The following is a 7,875-nucleotide window of genomic DNA, read 5'->3' as shown; positions in this document are numbered from 1 at the left end:
CTCTATCGAATCAAACACCTCGTCCTGCTCATTTGACTTCCTAAGTCCCACCAGCCCCATTCAGGCCTCACCCCCTCCCAGCTGGTCTCCTCCTTGCTCAGATCTCCCCACAGCTGAGACGTGACTTTTCTGAAACACACACCTCACTGCAAGCCCAGCTTTCACATGCTGGACCGCCCTGGGGCTCTTTCTCCACCTCCAGATAAGTGCCTAGCTTCACAAGCTGCCCTTAGCTGCCACCTGCAGGCTTCGTCACCTGCCACCTCTGCCCTCACAAGTCACCCTAGTCCCAAATTGCTTGGAGCCCACTGTGGGTCCTGCATGTTTGCTCAGGCTGCTCTCACCGCTGAAATTATCTTTCCTGCCTCAAACTTGGCTTCAGACCTGGAGTAGACGTCACCTCCTTAGGAAACCCCCTCTTTTGGGCTCATCTCTAATAAATGACCTGTTCGCGTGTCTCTCCTTTGAGATGGGAATCACTGAGAAGGCAGGGTCCTTCCTCTCCTCACCTTTGATTCCCGTCTGCCATAGAACAAGTCCTCAGTAAAGACCTATTAAATCCGCCCCTTTTCAGTCAGTCAGTCAGTCAGTCAGTCAGTCAGTGTCCTGAACCAACCCAAGCGTTGGCCTGACTCACCGACTGTCATTTTTATTCAACTGTTTTATTATGAGAATTTCAAACATATACAAAGCAAACAGGATAGTGTAATTAACCCCCTGGGCCCATCACCTATCTTTAATCATTACCAACATTTGGCCATTTCTGTTTCATCCTTCTTGCCACCCATTGACCCCAACTTGATTTTTAAAAATATAATGAAAAGATTATGCTGTTTTTTCTTTCCATTCTCCACACTACCATATGTCACTGAAAGAAGCATTTGCATTTGGCTCTTTGACCGATAGTAAAGGAAAAGAATAGTTAAGCATCGTGACAGCAATCAATGTAGTCATTTTGTTATTAAGTTCTGAATCTGCGTCAAGCACGTGGCCCTTAGAGCTTCATAAGTGTTATCTCATTTAACTTAAAACTCTGCATAGCGGATGCCATTATTACCCCTATTTCACAGCTGATGAAACTGAGGCTGAGGCATGCTAGGAATGTGCCCAAAGTCACAACTATTCAGGGGCAGAGCTAACTCTCAAACCGGCACCCAACCCTGACACAGCCCACTTGCATGATTTAAACCGATGGCCATCTGAGGCTGTCCCCCGGGCCTCTGGTGGCTGGCCCTAGAGGACAGTTGGGAGGGAGCCCCAGATCCTGTGGAGCCCTGTGTAAGCACTCTGAGCTACTTCACCTCAGGAGACAGACAGGCTGCTCACGCCACACTCCCCAGAATGATCTTGGGAAGAACGGAGCCCACGGTGCCGAGGCAAGACGGGGCCCGCCACCTGTTTGGGGAGGCGGTGGGAAGTTACAGTCATGATGCATCACCCGTCGGCCTGGACCGGAGCTGGGGCTGGGGTGTCGTCCAACGTGTTTGGGTGGGTGACAGGCAGCCAGGTTTGTGGGCTGTGATGTAACAGGGCTGCTGCAGCTGCTGCTGAGTGGCAGGGCGACTGTCAAAAGCCTCTAATGGCTTCCATTGCAGGCGATGGTGGATGTGGCAGCTCTCATCGCCAAGACAGCCAGCCAGCCGGGCACGGATCAGGTACCACATACAGCCACCGCTCACCTTAGCCTTGGACCAGGTGGACCGCTATGATAGTCCTGGCACAGAGCACATGGTGTGGAAAGAGCAAGAAATGCAAGGCAGACCCCAAAAGTAGAGTGTCTGTGCCCGAAGTGGATTCCCAGCAGTTTCTTCCTTTGATCAAGAGAAGGTGAATTAGGAAGAGATCATATATTGGTACCTACTGAGTGCCAGGTGCGGTGCAAACACCTGTATTGTCTCACTGAGTCTTCACAACAGCCCAGTAAGATGGGTAACATTAATCCATTTGCTCACGCATTCATTCAAATATTTCTGAGTACCTCCTAGGTGCCAGCACACATACATCCCAGGGGACTGAGGCTCAGCGATGATCTGACTCCCCCAGCAAGGCTGGAGCTAGCCCTCACCGCTGAAGAGGGTGCGCTTCTGGGAAGATGCGTCCTCTCGCCAGGGCACATAGCTTGGCGAGGGCGGTGGCCCTGGGGATCCCAGCCATGCGCTGTCTCCCACGCCACACCAACTCCCTCCACCAGCACAGACCTCACAGGGTGAGGTCAGCTTAATGGACTCTTTCACAAACTGTACAAACTAAAATAGACATTTCTGGTCTTAACAACGGAGACTGGAAGAGCTCTCAGGAAACAGTGAACAGGGAAGAGCCAAGGCGGTCTGGGAGCTGGAGCAAAGGGCCTGGCCACACCTGACAGAGGGCACAGGATAGATAGATGCTGGGCCCTGTTCCCTTGAGGTGGGGGCATGTGAGCGGCACTCAATAGAGAAGGGACCACAGCCGTGGTCGGCCCACGTGAGCCGGGTTTTCTAGCACTTGAAATGTTCTACGGAAAAGGATAATGGTTGTTCTGGGCTGCCCTGAGGAAGTATGGGTGTAAACCACTAGGAGAAAATTTAAGACAAAGATTCTAATAAGAGCCATTGAGAAGAGGAAGGGGCTGCCTTACATGTAATGAGGTTCCCGTCATGGGAGGCGTTCGAGCAAGGGCAGGCTGGCCACTTGTTGGGGTCACATTAGTGTGGATGATATAGTGTTGAGGGGGCTTTCCAATGGATTAGAATCCAAATCAAAGGTTTCTCATTTGTTTGGCAACCCTGTCTAGGTTATTACATTAGGCCATTGTATCAGAATTCCTTAACATGCAAATTAGAATCCCTATATTTAGGTCTCAAGCACAACCAGGAGCCCAGAGAGTGGGACCAGGCCCCGAAGAAGGAAGCGAAGAATGGCTGGAGGGGTGTGTCTGCAGCCTCACCTGGGGAAGCCGGTGTTCCTTGAGGGAGCCACTGACAGCTGTCACCTCGAGCACGTTGCTTCCAGGAGCTGGGGCAGGTCCTTGGCGCAGCTGGGCTCACCTTCCTGCAGCTAGTGGTGGGCAGAGCACCCCGGCTTGTCTACTCTGGTCATTACAATAAGGACCCGATCCTGCACCAGCTGGCAGAAATCCCGCCACTCTGACTCCCAAAGATTTGAGCAGAAAGTGCCCAGTGTACGTGGGTAGAATTCATATGCATAAGCAACATGGATGAAGGAAAAACACGCATGGCTGTGCCCTCGGATTCCTTGGGCTCCTCAATCCCAGGAGCACTCAAAATCGCCAGCCACCCCTGAAGCCTCCTGCTGCAGTGGGGTGGGAGCTGGGACCCCAGGGACTTCACCGAGAGAACCACTGGATTAATATTCGTCAAACACATGTATGCTGCTGCTGGTGTTTTATATTACATGGCTTTGGTTTCAATTCACATTTTGGAAGAGGCTGCAAAATGATTTAAAAAATCACTATCTCATGGTTATTTAGTTTGCATGTCTTTACGTTGCAAATAAAGTTAACTTTTTGTGCTGGGGCTATTCCCACTTAGTTCACATGTGTGAATTGCTTACATACAGCTCCATACTGTGGTCCTTTTTATGTCTGATTGGTAAGTGTTCTTTATATTTGAAGATGGTAACATGCAGTCATGGACATTACATATTTCTCAGCAATAGTCGGGGTCTTATCATGAAAGACTGGCAGCGTGCAGGGGCCCCTGGCATCTCTAGGGCTCTTTCCGAGGGTCTGGGGCCACCCCGGGGGGCAGGGAGAAACCCAGTCAGCCCTGCTCCCCCCCAATACCCCCTCTCCTTTTTCATCTGTATTACATCCTGGGGATCCCGTGTAAGAATTCCACTAAGAGTTTGTGGTTTAAAAGTTGCAACACTCACTTCTGGTCTAAAGTGCTTCTTTTGCCAGTGAGGAAGCCCATGACTGGGTCAGGAGTAAGTTGTTGTGGGCACACACACACACACAGACTCCCACATACCGTATATCACACACCACACACACACTGCGTCCTCTGGGTGCCCCACCTGCACAGGTGGACGACAGCACAGTGCGAGGCGCTGGCTTTAGTCCTAGTGCCGTGGCCTCAGACATTGTTGAACTTCAGCCAGCCTCTGTTTCCCCATCTGTAAAGTGGGGACAACACCAGTGGCACCTCTCTTCTATGAACCTTAACTGAGATAATTCATGTGAGGAGCTTGGGGGAGTGCCAGCACAGTGCTCAATAAAAGTTAATTATTATTATTTGGCTCGGGGCCTGTTACCTATTAGCTGTTCAATTAGCTTTCCTCTCCTTCCCAGCCCTGGGGACTCACAAGCTGGGAGGCTGCTGGGCCTGGGCACTGAGCGCCCCTTAGTCAGAGCCCTGAGTGGAGACAAGAACCACACCCCTCCCTCCCTCGGGGCAGCAACGTCTCCCAGTCGCCAGACCTGGCAGAACCCCAGAGCGAGTCAGCGCCTCCCCTTCCCGGCCCCACGCTGCTGTCTCTGCGACAGTCAGATCAACCCAGACCGTCTGAGGGGCAGGGTCCTGCCCTGGCCCCTTCTCCTCCGGTGCCTCTCCTGGCCCTCTCCCCCTGACCTCTCCCTCCTCCTCTGCTGTCCTTGAGTTCCTGCATCCCAGACGTCGCCTGGTTGCACTGCCACTGCCCAGGCCAGGGCAGAGATGCACAGACCCACCTTGGCTCTCAGGCCCTACTGTCCACCCACCCTCATGCTTTTCAACTGTAACCCTGGTCTCCTGGGACCAGTAGCCTGAGCTGGCTTCAGGCTGGGGCACATCTAGCCATGGGTGCATTGTAGCCAGTGGGAAGCGGGGTCTGATGCCCTGTACCCCTCCAGCCTCATCTCTGACCCTCTCGGAGGCTGTGTGGGGAATTGGAAATTAGGGCGAGCCACCTGACCCCTGCGGCTGCCCCCACTCAGAGGGTGGACTGGGAGGAGGGCTGAGTCCACTTCCGTGAACTCCTGGCAGAGCAGGCCCTGGCTGGGCCAGTGTGGGATGGAGTGGGAACAAATAGCTGAGCCCTGTCCTTGTGGTAGTCTCGGGGGTACAGGGGGTGGGGGTCTGAGGGGGGCAGGAAGCCCCAGCTGGACCGTTAAGGCCCCCCCAGGAGGAGGTGGGAAGAACACTGGAGTCCTTGGTGGGCACAGCTGGTCCCCAAGGTGTAGACCACAACCTCCAGGTGGTGGCAAACCTGCCGTCCATCCCGATAGCCCCTGGGATCCTCCTGGCTCTGCAGTAAGAGATGGGGACAGGTCCAAGCCTGGGCCACGGTCTCTGATGCCAGGTCCGGGTCCCTCTGCCACATGGAAGGACTCACCTCCTCCTCCACCGAGAAAACAGCATCCACAGGCGTGAACTCCCTGTGCCCTTGCCAACCCACCCAATGTGCAACCTCACGCACCCCAGGTGTGGAAGACAGACCCCTGCTGGGCTCTCAGCAGCCCCTCCCGCCCTTCCACCAGGCTTTCTTCTTCTCTGCTCACCGCCATTCTCTCCTCTGGACACAATCATGCATAACTTTGCCCCACTTTTTGAAACCTCCCTCAGTGACTTGGGAACGTAGGCTGCCCCACGTGCCCCTCCACTCTTGCCTAACTGTTCGCCGAGTGCTGTTCGTCGTCCCTTAAATCACTCTTGGGTCTGTCCTCCTCTCCATCTGTCCCAGTTCAGGCCTCTCCATGTTCCTCCTCCCCTCCACTCAACCTTGTTGCTGTTGGCAGAATAACCTGGAACGTCAGAAGTCCCGAGAGCCCCGTCGTCCGTGCCTAAGGTCACAGCCCCTCTGTGGGCCTTTCCACCCGCTGCAGCCTGGTCCCTGGCCTCCGTGCCCGCCTGTTCCTCCCGTTCTCATGTCAACACTGAACTCCTGCTTCTCAACACCACCTCTCTGCACAGGTGTTCCCTCTGCCTTGTCTACCGGAAGATTTCCTCTTCACTCCTCAACCCCCACCCCCCTCCAGAAGCCCCATTCAGGGAGGCCCAGTGGGTCACGGTGTCCTTTGTGCTCCAAGTCCCTGGCTTCTCTCCCCCGCTGGGGTCCACCCCAGCACTAGGGTCATCTGCACAGGCTCCCAGAGGTGGCAGCCTGTCTGACCTAGCTCCATCCCGGGCAGTGCCCAGCACACAGGGCCCAAGCCTTGGCTGATGGTCCAGGGTCTCAGCTGAGGATGGAAATGGGGGTCCAGAGAGGGCACCAGGGGGTCGGGCTGCAGGAAGAATTATACCCTCACAAGTAGGAGCTTGAGAACTCGGTCAAACCTGCCCAGGGCAGCAGTTAGCTTTCCGATTAATTAGTGAACTTTGTAAAGAAGGCACTTTGAACATGAAACGCACTTTATAAATGCTAAGTATTACTATTAAAAAGTAAGAAGTTCTCTAATATGCCAGGCTGGAGAGCCCCAGGCTAGTCTAAATAAAATGAATGAATGCAGAAAATTAAGCAATTAAAAGGTGATATTTCAGGATTTGCAAAAAGCTGAAAGTACCAAATGGCGGCGCTATGTGCTGGACACTTGCGAAGTCCCTCCCCTGTTTGCCCTCTGTACCATGGCCGTCTCTGCCAGAGGTCTGGCTCCCATGCTGGCAGGTCAACCCCGAAATGGCCTCCCGTCATTGTCATCGTGTCAGCCAGGGAGTCTGGGAAGAGCTGGGGAAGGATAAGAATGAGATTAGAAGGTGGGCAGGGTCTAGCAAAGACGGGCTGATGGGCTGGGTGGAGGCTTTGTGCCAGAGGTGTGACCCTTGGCAAGTCAATCCTCCCCTCAGAGCCTCAGTTTCCCCATATGTAGAGTGGAAAGGCACACGTGGCCTCAGCACTGGCATTGCCTTCACCCCTTACCCTCCAGAGAGTCCTGAACAGAGGTAGAGAAAGGGGTTATCAGACAGGACCAGGCTCCTATTCTGCCTCCATCCTTACTGGCAAGGTGACCCCAAGCAGGACATGTGCTCTCCCTCAGCCTCAGTTTCCTTGTCTGCCAAATAGGGAGAGTCGTGTTCCCCAGCTAGGACTGTTATTGCTAAGAAATGAAAGTTAGACACAGAAGCACGTGGAAAATTGTTGACCACAACACACGTGCTAGGGTTTGCTTGCTGTCTCGTCCTTCAAGCTTGAACGAGTGAAGCAGTTTTGGATTCCCAGGCAAAGTCTTTGTGTGTTGAGCTCTTCCCATCTTTGTGAAAAGGAGATAAGAAATTTCCACCCCCAAGCCTTGGCTTCCCCAGTGAGAAACCCTCAGTCCAAAGTCAGCCTCATGGTAAATAAATGTTTGATTTTTTCCCTCAAGCCCAGCAAGGGTCAGTGGGTTGTATGACTATTTTCATGTAGGCTGAGCTGGGGGCTACAAGAGACAAGGAAAGCCCCTTTTACAGCCCAGCACCCAGAACCTCCTTCAGGGGGGTTGAGACCATCACACATGCCTTGAGGAAAACACCCAGGCCGATGGCGTCACTGGCCAGCCTAAAAAGGCACAGTAGGGACTGGAGAACCAGCGTGAAGTAAAAACACCTCAGCCTCAGATGACAGCTGAGCAGAAATGGTCCTCTGACTCGGGAATGTGGAGGCCCATGCTCAGCTGATTCGCCTCAGTTTGCTTATTTGTAACATGGATGCTTTGGAGTAGGCGGTGCTCAGGATACTCCAGTGCTCTGATCTCATTTGTAGTTTGCATACATCTCTAGCTCAGACAGACAAAGGTGGCCAGAGTCCTGGGTTGGCCCATTTGACATCCCTTTCTGGCCAGTGTAGGCATTCTGAGGTGGGATGTTCCCAGGCTGGTCCCTAGATTCTCCACTGCTGCAGAAGAGGGAAGAACTTGGCCTTGAGGAGCACCCGCCCTGGCTGGGCCCTGGGCCTCCAGCACACTGGCCACTGTGACCTATC

The sequence above is a fragment of the Hipposideros armiger genome, unplaced genomic scaffold (genome assembly GCF_001890085.2).
Source record: "Hipposideros armiger isolate ML-2016 unplaced genomic scaffold, ASM189008v1 scaffold_137, whole genome shotgun sequence".
Taxonomy (NCBI): domain Eukaryota; kingdom Metazoa; phylum Chordata; class Mammalia; order Chiroptera; family Hipposideridae; genus Hipposideros; species Hipposideros armiger.
The sequence above is the reverse complement of the archived record's forward strand: the minus strand, read 5'-3'. Positions refer to the sequence as shown.